Below are 12,058 nucleotides of genomic sequence, written 5' to 3' on the forward strand. Positions count from 1 at the left end.
CACCAAGGGTCAGACAAATGGCAAACCTGGACCCTCACCTACCAGGGCAGCCCGTCCGACAACCAGACCTGCACAGGGCCCAGATCTCCAGCTAAGAGCCACAGGCCACAGCACGGAGAAGTTACGCAGCAAGGTCAGCTCAGCAAGAGCCTGGAGCCCAGGACGGAGCTAACAATGGGGCTCTAGGCTCCCAGGCAAGACGCAGGCGCAGGGCAAGCGCTAAGCTGAGCAGAGCAGCAACTGCAGACCTGGGGCCGCCCTCGGGCTCCGCAGCAGCTCACGGGTACGACGCCCGCCAAGAGTTCAGCGCTCTGAGCTGGCAGGTGGACAGCGCTACAGCGACTGCACCCTCAGATCACCACCACACGTTTCTAACGCCGACTAGATCCCCATATGTCTGACTGCCACAGCCTCAAAAAAAGCTGGGGCCGGGGAGCTGGCAGGGAGCCAGCCCAGAGCCCACAGCCAGCCACCTGCTCAGACCCACAAGGAGAATGCTAACCCCGTCATGCCCAGAGGGGTCTGGGCAGGCCTGCCGGTGGTGCCCTATAGGATGACACAGGGTCAAGTTCTCACACTGGCCGAAGGGACTTAGGAGCAAACGCCTCACTGACTTTCCTGCTTAGCCTCCTGCCCCATCCCTGCAGTGTTCAACCCAATTATCCCAGCACCTAACCCGCCCTCGGCAGAGCCGCAAGCACCATCGCCCGGGGCTCCACCAAACAGGCCGGGGGGCCATGGTTACACATTTAGCAACACCCCGAGAGCAGCTCTGAGACAATTAGCCCCCGGGAACAAGGCGCCTCTTTTGCACAAGTGATATTCTGAGTGCCAGGAAATTTGCACTGGGGTTTTGTGACTTTACTGGACGGCTGCAGGCAGTGTGGGACAGCAACGTGACCCAAAGCAGGCAGCCCCTGCTCATGCGGGCCGTGGCAGAAAGACCTTTAGAAACCTGCCAGGAGAAGCCAGGCTGCACCAGCAAACCTTGGCACCTCAGGGATGGCTGAGACTTCCAATTGAGCCCTGCTGTGACTGCTACTGTGGCACTGGCTGGACCTGGCGGGCTCCCATGGGAGACAGACAGACAGACAGCTTTCCACCAGTGGGTCACCAGCTGATGTGAAGCGAGCTGAGCTGTAGCCCAGCCGGCAGTGCCATGCAAGGGCAGGCTGACAGGCCTGGACTCCCCTTGGGGTGCTGTCACCTCCCAGAGAGGCAAAGGACTAAACGGGGTACAGAAACTGCTCTCCATTGCACTCTTCTTCAGCACCTCTCAGAGCACTTGGAGTCTGTGTCTGTCGAGCTCCAGGGTGGCCAACCAAGCCCCTTCTCTTAGCTCTTAGCTCACGTTCCCTAGAGCAGATGAGCTCAGGCACCAGCCTGTGACAGGGGCAAAGGTGGTTCCTGTGCCTCCAGCTATGCCTGGAGTCCTCACTGAAAACCTGTCCCCCAAGCACAGCCCTCCCCAGCAGCTCCCGGGGACGCGGCTGGCTCGGCACGAGGTGTAGCACGACTCAACCAGCACAAAACGCTGCTGAGCAACAGCTCAAGTTCAGGGCTCGGGGGAGTTCTCCGGCTGTAGCGGCTCTGCTGACGACATTAGCGAGCCAGTCGGGCAGAGGTTCGCTGCAGCCCTGGCCTCGGAAAGCAAGTCTGCTAGCTGGCCGGGGACCTGGCAGAGCCAGCTTTGATCCCTGCCCTGGCACCATCTTCCTGTTTTGACCTCAGTGCGCCGGGGTCCTCATTATTCAGCTCCCCCAGCACGGCGGGGGGACAAAACCCACAGGCAGGCCATGAGCTGCTGACTTACTGCAGCGCCAGGGCCATGCAGACACACCAGAGAGGCAACGGGCAGCAGACAGACCGAGCTGCTGTACTTTAAACCCGTGCTCTGAATGCGCCGTCCTGCAGGTCCCAGGGGCCGCGTCGGTGGGCATGGACAGGCCTCTCCCCGCACAGCCCAGCTCTCCAGCAGAATGGGCGCGTGTTTGGGAGAGCAGGGGAGCCCACGCAGGCACTCCCACGGGGAGCTGCGTCCACTGGACATAGTCACTGGTTCAGCAGCTTTCAGGCAGGAGGGCCCGTTACACTGAATTTTGATTCTCTCTCTTCCTGGGCTCAGCTCCTGTCAAAGGGCAGTTATGTGAGGAGCTCGACGCCCTGCAGCAGAGCAGGGAGAGTTAAGCACAGTAAAACTCCAGCTATCCCACCCCCCGTTAGCCAACCTTCCACTTGCACCTCACACCGGGACGGATCATCTCTCCCAGCCCCAGGCAGATGGCCGGGGCTGCCCGCCTGGAAGCCGGCTCCACGGCAGCTGTCAGCCTGGCCTGGGAGGTGGTTCAGCTGCCGCTACCCCGTGGCAATCTGCAGCCCGTCCCGCAGAAGGTGCGCAGGCAGGCCCCCCTTCCCACCCCCCACCCCAGATGATCCAACATTCTGCTTAGCCGACCACAGGTCGGTCCTGAATGCATTGGCTAACCGGGTTTTCCTGCACTCGAAGCGTGCAGAGCTCGGCTGGAAGACACAATATATCCCACAGTCATGGAGCGTGGTCCATCAACAGCCAGCGAGCATCCAAGAGCGTCAGACACGCAACCCTATGGTCGGGGCGTCCAGAAACCTGCCTGCCAGGAGCTGGGACGGGCTGCATCACTGGATAACTGCCCTGTTCTGCTCCTTCCCTCTGACGCACCCACCACTGGATTCATCAGCGGCTTTAACGTCTGGGGCGCAGGGTGGGAACTGACTCTAGCAGCGCAGAGCTAAGGCTCTGCGGTGCCAGGAGAGCTCTCAAAGAGCCTGCGAGACGCAGAGCTGGACAGACGGGGGAGAACTCGATGCGACCTTCCCCAGGGGGCACCTCTCTGGTCTTTGCTCTTCGGGTAGAGCTGCTATACAGGGGGCAGCTGGGCTGGGTCTCTGCGCTGCAGCCCACACACCTGCTGGCCCTCGCCCCACAGGGCCATCACTTCCACCAGCAAAGCCAGCCCGGGCGAGGCTGCAGTGCCGGCCCAGCTCCCGGGGGGAGGTGGGGCAGGGGCGGCTGTTGACTTGCTGAGCGTGCAGCACCCCTAACGTACTCAGCGCGCTCTTGTGCAGGAGCGGCTGGCTCAGCCCGGGGGCACTGCACCCAGCACAGCGAGTGCCACCAGCTCAGGGCAGGGCAGCGCCAGAGCCCAGCACGAGCCCGGCTCCCTGCAGAACACAGCTCCATGCACAGGGCTCAGCAGCGGGGGCCACCGGGCTGGGCTCCCTGGCCTGTCCGGGGATCGGCCCAAACCCGCCCGGTTACGTTCGCACGCGCTGGAACAAAAGGCTCGACAAACATCAGCAGTTCCACTCCACAGGCTGCCGTCTGACACCCCCGGCAAAGGCTCCCCACAGGCTCCTGCGCTGCAGACAGGCCAGCCCTGAACCAAGCTGAGCCACAAGGGCCCAACCAGCCACGCAGCCATTCTGGGCAGGAAGGACTGAGCTTACAGTGTCGGTTCAGTTCACCACACGCCACCACACCCTGTGTCTCTGCCAAGTCCAGTCTGTCGGCTGGTCAAGCGCCAAGCAGGGGCAGGGAGGCCCCTGTGTCCCAGGGTGACAGACCCCGAGCCGCCGCACGGCCTGGTTTGTTTCCATCTTCCAGACACACATCAAACAACACGGCGTGGGGCGGGCGAGGAGGCTGGCGGTGTGCGGCTGGTCCCCGGCTGGAGGGCTCCCCGCGGAGCACTGCTTTCAGAGGGAACACAGCCTGTCACCCTGGCACAGCACAAGTCCTCACGCGGCCACGGAGAAGCACCGCAGCACAGCAGGAAGCAGTCCCTGTCCCAAAGGGCCTACAGGCCAAGCAGTGGAAGGCTCATCCCCGCCACGTTTACAGAGACAGAGCCGAGCCCTACGGGTTAGGTGACATGGGACGAGCAAGGCGAAGGACGGGCTGAACCCAGCCCGCCTGCGTTCTGCTGCAGTAGTGTCTGACGTATTTCATTCCATCGCCACATCACACAAAACCCCCACCGTTTTACCCGGGAGCTCGTCCGAGCCGGACACCAGGGCGGGCGCCTGTGCCCTAGAGCTAGGGCTGGCTCTACCAAGTCGCAGGCCTCTCCCTAGCTGTACAAGGGGGGTAGCCAGTCACCTAGCTCAGAGGGCTCACCAAGTCTTAATCCAGCCTGGAACAGAGCGCAGGCCCAGCATCTTCAATAAGCACCGAGCACCTGACACGGGAGGGTTTGATGACGGTAAAGTAAATGAGGCAGTACTGCCGGTGCCAACCATGGGAAAGCCTGAGAAAGGCCAGCCAGAGATCCTGGGGTCGGTTTACGTTACGTGAGTGCAACGACAGCCGTTAGGCTCCTCCTGGGTCACGTTTTCAAGTGCCCCTCTGCAGCCACAGGGGCTAGGAATTCAACGGAAGGCCCAGGGGCTCTCCAGATCGCCACTCCAGGAGCTGAGGGTTGCTGCGAAATGGCAGCACTGCAAGAGAAAACCACAGTCCATGGACACTTCCCAAGGACCCAGCGCTGAGTGGCACTGCCTACTGTCCTGCGACCACACGGTGCTCTCCCGGCCAGCACTGAGTCCCACTAAACTACACTTCTTGGCAGCCTGAAACAAACCTCATTCTCTAACACCCCCAAAGATGAACCAGAGAGACAGAAAAACAGTAAGGGGACAGGCTAGGGGTTCAAAAGCCACACTGACGACGCAGACTGCGACCCACGGCTTGTCGGGATGGCACTGGAGCTCTGACATGAAGCACGATCATCAATGGCTTCGAAGAGAAGAGAACGAGCCCACTTCCCCCCGCGTCATGAGTCAGAACACCGGCATCACGACTAGGCAAGGAGGAGACGAAGCAAGTCCTGCAGCAGACACGCTCCCTCGCAGAACGCAGGCAAAGGGCAGATTTCAAAAGTGCTCTGGAGACAGGCGTTAGCCACGCCGATTAGACAGGCAGAAATCACAAGAACATCAGAACGGCCATACTGGGTCAGACCAAAGGCCCATCTAGCCCAGCATCCTGTCTGCCAACAGCAGCCAGTACCAGGGGCCCCAGAGGGGTGGACCAAAGACAACGATCAAGCGACTTGTCTCCTGCCATCCATCTCCAGCCTCTGACAACCAGAGGCCAAGGACCCCATTCCTACCCCTGGCTAATAGCCTTCTATGGACCTAACCTCCAGGAATTTATCTAGCTCTTCTTTGAACTCTCTTATAGTCCCAGCCTTCACAGCCTCTTCTGGCGAGGAGTTCCACAGGTTGACTATGCGCGGTGTGAAAGAGAACTTTCTTTTATTAGTTTTAAACCTGCTGCTCATTAATTTCATTTGGTGTCCTCTAGTTCTTCTATTATGGGAACAAGTAAATAACTTTTCTTTATTCACCCTCTCCACACCGCTCATGATTTTACACACGTCTACCATATCCCCCTCTACCATACCAAGTGACCTGACAAAGTCGTCAGGAGAGGCAGACCTTATATGTTCAAAATCGCTTCAGTTTAAAAACAGAATTTTGAACTGGTCCCATGAAATAGGTGTGAAATCCAGTGTGGATGTTCTTAATTAGATCTAAACCTGGTTTGCGTCAACAATTTTGCTTAACTCTACTCCTAAAATGAACACAGATTGCAGTTCAAAGCATTCACAGAGGGATTTTCTCCCCAGTTCACAGTCCAAGTGGGGCATCATTCTGACACCAGCCGAGGCCACAGTGGCAAAGTCAGCCTCTGAACTAAGGGCTCCTGGCCTTAGGCGTGCACCCTCGCACCATGCATCTCCCCAAGGAAAATGTTCCTAACCTGCCTCTGCTAGCTCCATGGCAGGGACATGAGCAAAGGCCTGATGGAGCTCACGTCAAGCCGCATGCGAGGGAACGGACGCTCCAGCTCTGCGCAGTGATGGCCAGCGAGGGTTTCTGGCTAAAGGAAAGCAACGCTTAATACGGGGGGAAAAGATAAGGTAACGCGGACGCTTAATTTTGGATACAGAAGCCTCTGTTGCTGGCTGCCCCAGGTTGCCGCACAGCTAACGCTCAGCACAACTGCCTGAGTGGGGCACTTTCCTGGCTGGCTCCTCAAAGCTGTTTTGGCACCTAACAGCCCAGAATGCAGCAGGATAATTCACTGTTCCTCACTTACTGCCAGCCATGCCCTGCTCACTTCAGGCAGCTAAGTCTGGCTTGAGCTCTCCAGCCAGGGAAGATGCTTCTTGAGAAGCAAGTGACAGAGGACACCGCTACCTCATCCGCTTAGTTGTCTGACATGAGCACGAATGAGACACCCTACAACTGGCCGCAGGACACAGCCCAGCTGCAGCAACTGGGGAAGCAGGCAAGAGAAGGGCTAACTACACAAGCACTGAGCTGACGCAGACAAGCTGCCCTTCTCCTTCAGATTCTCCACCCTCATCCCTGGGGTGCAGAGGACATGGGGTCACTTCTCCCATGCAAGTGCTCCTCCACAGCCGGGGGCTACCAGATGGTCTGCAGGAGTTGGCTCTGAGTCTTTCCCCAGAGAGCATCAGCAGGGCATTTCGCCCCGAAGGCGGGAGCTGGCTCCTGGCCGCTGCCATCACCATCAATGACTGTGGGCTCAGCGCCTGCTGGTGTCTGGTGCCCCCTCTCTATTTCCTTCCACCTTTCCCTGTCCAGCGTGGAGCGGCTTAGTTTCTGTAGACTAGCTCCGCACCAATCTACTATATCATCTGCCCATTCTCTGTGGGGTCTGCCTCTCCTAGTCGAACCGGCCATTACGCCGAATACCAGGGTCTTGATTTTTCGTTCGTTGCAAGAAGGAATTCCACAGGATTCAGAGGTCTCAGGCCCACGGCTGCAAATAGCTTTGATGTTACTCACTCCCCGCGTTGTTCTAGGAAGGGGAAGTAGGACCTCGTTAAAGCACCAGGCTGGCAGCCAGGACTTCCCTGCCTGGCTCAAGTTTGGGAGGGTGTGTGGACTACTGGTCACCGCACCCACAGGAAGAGCGGCTGGACGGCCCTGGCAAACAGCAAGGTTTGTAGATCTGTGATGCTTGGGTAGTCGCTTCCTTGCACTGCACCTCGCTTTCCCCATGTGTGGGGCCAGTGACTCTAACCCACCTGCCGAGAAGACTGAGCAGCTGCTCTGGCTGCAAAGGCTGGCAAGTTATTGGTTGACTTTGGAGCTGCAGTAAGTCAGACACTCCAGCAGCGTTACTCACCAGGTCTATGCCTAGCGTTCAGCACAGGGGAATTTGTAGCATCCTTTCCCACCGCACCTGCCCATTCCTTAGGAGAATTCTTCTGCTGACCTAGCTCCAGCCTTGCAGGGAGGTGGGTTTTCTACAAGCATGGGCGGCCCTCCCGTCACTGCAGCGAGCACCGGGGTGAGCAAGAGGCTGGGGTGATGTGACAGGATTAGCCCCAGGGGTCACTGGGGCTTTAGTTACCTGTGCATTCACAGGTACAGGCACTTGCAGCTCCTGCTGGCCAGGAACAGTGATCCATGCTCACCGGGAGCTGCAGATGCACAGGTAAATGAAGTGCCAATAGTCCAGTAGGACAAGCCATGTCCAGGCCATTTACTGCCCACCCCTGGTCTACATGGCCACGTTGCTGGAGTGCTGTCCTGAGGTTTTGAGTCTACATGAGCATCGCACATGGCAGGCTAAGCTTGTTGGCTATGCCAGCTTCTCAGGACTGTTAGCAGATTCCCTCCACCTGCCTGTCAGATCACAGAGCTCTCATGGAAACGCAGCCAGCCACAGCGCTCCCTTCTAACAGCGCTGTGCAGAACGACTGCTCAACTGCCCCAAGGGGTCACCCCCCACCCTGGTATTTCAGCCCTGCTCCTTCGTCACAGGCTCGCTGCCGGATCACATGCAAGGCAGGGAGACACCTCGCTAGCACTGGCTTGGTATGCACGCAAGTAGCCAAGAGTTACCTTCCCCTGGAAAGACAATGCTCCTGCAGCCTCAGGAAGCGGCTAGCTCCAAGCACGCAGCCTGTGCACCCTGAGATGCAGAATGCTGGGGTGGGGCTGGATAGGTATTTGGAAAAGATGCTGTGCACAGACCTGCACAAAATTCCTGTGAACAAACCCGCATCCTTTATAAAGGGAGGGTCTCATTTTTCCAACTAACCCTCACCCTGACAGTTCACCCGCCTCCACTGCTGCTCTGGCCCCGAGCTGGTCACAAGTGCCTCCATGCTGAAAAACGCAGTGAAGGGAACTTGTACCTGATCTTCGACTAAAGCACATTTCTGTCTTCCAGACAGACTCCCCCCCATCACAGTTCCTCCTGTGGTTCAGGGCTGTCCCTGAGACCACTGGCTTCTCAGCCCATTCCCAGGTGACCTGCTACTCAGGGGTAACAAATAATCCCAGCACAATGCCTTCCGACAGCCCCTTCACCAGAGCATCTGAGGCCTTTGCACACACTGAGCAGGACACACGCCGCCCGTAGGAGGAAGATACCAACTGCTGATCTATTAGGCCGTAGTCCTTTTCCTGCCAGCTGCCCCGCTACCCATGCGACAGAAGGAGTGGGAGAGGTAAGCATTCGTACGATGACCAGGACGAAGCTGCACAGAATTCAACAGCTTTACCTGCTCTGCGGAAAACAAGAATCCCTTCACCTGGCAGGACTGCCCCAGGCCAGCTCTGTTTACACAATCAGCTCCCACTGGGAAGTCAGGGGCCTGAGTGAAAAGTAAATAACCGTAACCCGCTCACAACTGACCCTCAAATACGCAGGGGGAGACAGTGCGCCTGGCAAAGGAGAGCCTCTGCCCCACACAAATGCAGCCCCTAGGCTCCTAGCAACTCCGGCCTGCCAAGAGGAATTGCTAGGAGCCCAGCAACTGATAACTGTCTGGAGAGTGTTTTTTTTAACATGCTGCAATCCCTTCAAAAGCTTGTCACACCACCAAAAGTGCCCCACTGAAATCACTGTTTTCTGTGCAGGCAGATTGCTACAGTTAATATTTGAGTCAGTGCAGTCCAGCAGTGGTGATGATGAACCAGCATTCAGAAAACCTTGCTCCTATGCCTGCATCAGTGACTGATCTCCTGCAGCCTCAGGGTACTTTATCTGGGCCTCATCCTCCACTCACACCCTGGATCCATCTTGACTTTGAACGTCAGCTCTGACCACAACTATAAACAAATCATATTACCTACAAAAGTGACAGTGTTAAAACAGCATGTACACATAGTGAAGAAACACTGTAGTGTTTCTACAGTGGAAAGTGCAAGCAATCAAGTTCCAGGAAACTAAGAGTAAAAGCTCAATATTGCGCCCGTTGTATTTTAAGGCCTGTGGCAATCTGCTTTTCAATGCTAACACAAGCCAGGATTACCAACACTGCCTCATGTGCAATCCAAAGCACAACTGCACCCGCTGCCAAAGCACACAGGTAACATAGGAAGCACCAAGAGAACATCAACTGCCCACTCACCAATTAAAACTTGCCTGAAAACAAGCAAACAAACAAGTTTTCAAAGCTCAAACTATTCTTAGTTATTTTTGGCATACTGCATCATTTCTCACACAGCTTTCCATACTGACTGCAAACCATATTTGCTGTCGAGGGATTTTGATGACGAGAAAGAAGCCACAAGAGTGAAGGGCAAGTGGCTTCCAGCCCTGTCACTGCAATGCTGAGATAAAAATACTCCCTCATTACTTGCACAATTTGTATGTATTTAAGTGCTGATGGTATCCAAGTGGCAATGAAAAACAGCCGACAAACACTAGCTTCAAAGATTTGCATCTCTACCACATCATACATCCTGTCCTGAGGATAAAGCGGCAAGGAGAAGAGACTTTCAAAGAAGTTTTAGCAACAAACACCAAGGCACAGTATTTTGACAGTTCCAGTTACACAGGGATTCTCCTCGAGGAGACGACAGGGTTCTGGGTCGCAGCATTGGCCTACGAAGCACAATGAGTGAAAGTGCTGGAGAGGGCTTGGTAACACACACCCCTAATGGGATAAGCCCTTTTCCAGGGCCCCCCACTTGGTAAAAAAACAAAGAGATTTTCAGAAGGGACCAGGCAGGCATGAGCTTGATCCTGCACCAGACAGGGGCTGGTGGGTACTGGAGTCAGACACCCTAGCCCTGATGTCATCCACAACAAAACAGGACAATGAGCAGCACATAATAAAGAGGCATCCAGGGGCCTTCAGTGCCTCGGAGAGGAGCCAGGCAGGGAGATGCAGGCACTGGAGAAGGCTGACAGATGAGGGGAGGAGGTGGACAGCACAGAGCCCCGAGATGCCCTGGAGAGCAAAACCACACAGTCCAGCCCCGCTTCCCAAACCCTCCCCTGTGCAGGTACGCTGCAAGCCAGGCTCCTGGCTGAGCCTTCCAGGAAGAGACACACCCCCAGGAGAGACCCACCCCCCAACCTGCCTCCCGTCCCCCGCAGGAGAGACCCGCCCCCCCCCAACCTGCCTCCCGGCCCACTCCCAGGAGAGACCCGCCCCCCCCCAACCTGCCCCCCGGCCCACCCCCAGGAGAGACCCGCCCCCCCCCAACCTGCCCCCCGGCTCACCCCCAGGAGAGACCCGCCCCCCCCAACCTGCCCCCCGGCTCACCCCCAGGAGAGACCCGCCCCCCCCACCTGCCCCCCGGCTCACCCCCAGGAGAGACCCGCCCCCCCAACCTGCCCCCCGGGATCGGCCCGGCTCCCTGGGAGAGAAGCGGGGCTCCCGGCCAGTACCATGGCACAGCGGGGAGGCCGCGGGGGCGGACGGTACCACGGCCGGAGGGGGAACGGGGGGCTCGGGCGGCACTTCCGCGGAGAAAGGGGGGTCGGGGCACGGGACGTACCACCACGGGGGGTGGGGGGGCGATTCCGCGGCCGGGGTGCGGCAGGCCGGGAGAAGGGGCAGTACCACGGCGGGGGGGTGGGGGGGATCGGCCAGTACCACGGCGGGGAGGGGGCGGGAGGACTAGGTGCTACCACGGCCGTGGAGGGTGAGGCGGGGGGGGGGGCGGAGCCGTACCACGGCTGGGGGGAGGACCGGGCGATACCACCGCGGGGTCCCGGTTCCCCACCTGTCACGGGCGCCCCGGACTCCGTCGGCGGCGGCTGCTGCTGCTGCTGCTCATCCCGGTGCCGCCTCCGTCCCTGCGGGGCCCAGCTCCACCGCCGCGTCAGGCCCACAGCGCCCGCGCTCCCGGAAACCCCGCCCCCCCGGTTCCAGCACACCGGAAGCGGGGGGCGGGACAGGACCCGCCTAGGGGTCGTACTGCACAGAAACGGCGGGACGGGGCGTGTTGCGCATGCGCCCAAGCCACAGAGGTAAGTGGCGGCGCAGCGCGCCTGCGCCGCACTGGGTCTCAGTGCGCATGCCCAGCGCGTCAGAGTCTACCACGTCCGCACGCTGGCAGCGACGCCCGAGCCTTGCAAAGGCTGGTGGGCGGGTCCGCGGGAAGCCCCGCCCCGACTACATTTGCATATATTTTCATAAGGTGCCATGGCGACAGCGAGGGTCCGGGTTAGTCTGTGTTGTACCAAAACGAACCTGCCGTCCGGGCGCGCTGCGCAGACCAGCCATGTCTTGGGGGCTGAGCTGTCGCGGGGGGCCTCGCTTCCCCGGGCGCCAGCCTGAGCAGTGAGCTCTGCAGAGCTAACGGGGGCGATGGCCTCGTGACGGAACAGCCCCCCCGCCCCCTGCACCCCAGCGTCCCTCCCCGTGTCAGGCAGGACCCCCCCCCACACCCTTCACATCTCCCCCCCCCAGCATCAGCCAGAACCCCCTGCACCCCAGCATTCCCCCACCCCTGCACCAGCCAGAACCCCGTGTCCCACCACCCCTGCAACACCACATCAGCCTGCACCCCAGCATCACCCAGAACCCCCCACCCCCCACCACCCCTGCAACACATCAGCCAGAACCCCCCTGCACTGCACCAGCCCCTCCCCCCCCCAAACCCCAGCATCTCCCCCCACCCCCTGCCAGCTGGGGGCAGAAGCCTGAGTCCTGCAAGACCCAGCCCCCCCAGCCAGCTGCACCCCAATGTCACTGTCTCACTCCCTCAGCGACACCACCCCCCAGCACAGCAA

At 59.0% G+C, this 12,058-nt stretch overlaps 1 protein-coding gene across 5 annotated transcripts in view; it reads right to left on the reverse strand.

The window, feature by feature from the left end:
• Window positions 1-11,212, reverse strand: part of AKT2 (AKT serine/threonine kinase 2) — a 29,588-nt gene extending 18,376 nt beyond the window's left edge. For 2 of the 5 annotated variants that reach the window (XM_075016210.1, XM_075016211.1), the window contains exon 1: window positions 11,047-11,211. The gene's annotated coding sequence lies outside the window, so the exon portion shown is untranslated. Of the gene's footprint in view, window positions 1-10,994 lie in introns of all 5 variants that reach the window. The other 3 variants (XM_075016212.1, XM_075016213.1, XM_075016209.1) reach the window with 3 other exon arrangements.
• Between the last annotated feature and the right edge of the window lie 846 nt (window positions 11,213-12,058).

Source organism: Carettochelys insculpta, chromosome 22 (genome assembly GCF_033958435.1).
Source record: "Carettochelys insculpta isolate YL-2023 chromosome 22, ASM3395843v1, whole genome shotgun sequence".
In the NCBI taxonomy this organism is placed as follows: domain Eukaryota; kingdom Metazoa; phylum Chordata; order Testudines; family Carettochelyidae; genus Carettochelys; species Carettochelys insculpta.